The sequence below is a fragment of the Hordeum vulgare genome, chromosome 7H (genome assembly GCF_904849725.1).
Source record: "Hordeum vulgare subsp. vulgare chromosome 7H, MorexV3_pseudomolecules_assembly, whole genome shotgun sequence".
Lineage (NCBI taxonomy): Eukaryota > Viridiplantae > Streptophyta > Magnoliopsida > Poales > Poaceae > Hordeum > Hordeum vulgare.
In genome coordinates, this window is record NC_058524.1 from 230,262,411 (window position 1) to 230,263,980 (window position 1,570).

Here is a 1,570-nt window from a genome sequence, read left to right on the forward strand (position 1 = left end):
ACCACATCAACAAGGCAAGAAAGTAATAGCAGTTTCTCAGACTTTGTGAAAATCACAGATTTTCACAAAGCTGACGATTTCAGCCACATGTCAACTTTGACAAGGCACAACTTGCACATACAAACTCCTAAGCATAAAACAAAAATACCATGCTGTAGAGGCATTCACCCACGATTGCCACATCAAGTAATCATCCTCATAGGCTCAACACACCACATGTCACCAAGCTCTAAACATAGCATCAAGACATAAAATGATAGTTTATGAAGTTGCTCCAAAGTGAAATCTGATTCCACCAGTGGATTTCTGGGATGATTCTACCCCAAATCCATATATAATACATGGGTACTTGCATGGAACAAATAGTCACAAAGCTAGCTCGAATAACTACTTGAAATCAACATAAGCATATAGAAGCATCATCACATGTGAAGATCACATACATGGCATTCCTATATCTACCTATGCACACACACAAGACCACACTCCACCAAACACAACTTGGTGGCAAGCACGAGAGGTGAGCCCTCATGCTCAAGTGCTCAATTGTACTCATGCCCTCCACACACATATGCAATAGCACCTACACACCTAAACATACACAAGAGGTGCAACAAGAGGGGTGACCTCTTGCACATGTGCAAATGCCACCACAAGCACACACACACCCTCTCACATAGGTGCACAAGTCACCCATGTGCACATACATATACACACACTACAACACACTCAACTACCCATGCTAGATCAACCACACACCCATGCAAGAGCTTGGCTACACCCTACTCACATGCACAAGAGGTGCAACAAGATACCTTGTTCATGTGTGTGTGTCACACACATACACATGCACCACAATACACACACATACACAACATAAGCACCCACCTACACATGCTTCCACTACACACACACACACACCAAGTACTTGCCCACACATGCACTAGCTAAAAAAAGGCACTTGCTTGCTGCTCAAGCAATGAACATAGCAACACCACTTAAACAGCCAAAGAAAGAAATAAACAAAAAATAAAAGGGGTGGTGCTTGGGATCGAACCCAAAACCCCCTGTTAACACAACTAGCACTGCACCACTGCACTACTGCCCTCGGGCTCGACAAAGGGTGGAAGGGAAACAGGGAATGTTTCCCTGTTGAGCTACTGCCCACAAAACGCAACAAATAAAAAAGGCAGGCACTGTGGGACTCGGACCCGCGACCAACTGTGCCCAAAACGCCACTGCTACCACTCGACTACACTCACGGTTCTTATTAGAGAGTGAGAGGTAACTCTCTTAAGTATTCCTCTCTGTCATGCCTACCAACGACGGTGGCCGGAACAGGGGAAGGACTCCGGAGACGCTGCCGGCGACGAGGACGGAGGCCGGCGACGATCTCTCTGACGACTGAAGCAGCACTTACCTGCTCACTCTCTCTCTCTCAGATCTGATCACAGGGGAAGAAGGAGAGGGGGCGGCGGCGAGGAGGGAACCCTAGGACAGGGCATGCACGCCGAGGGATTAAGTAGGGGTCGAGGGGGGCCGCCTCGACGTCCATGAAGCCACGGCGTCG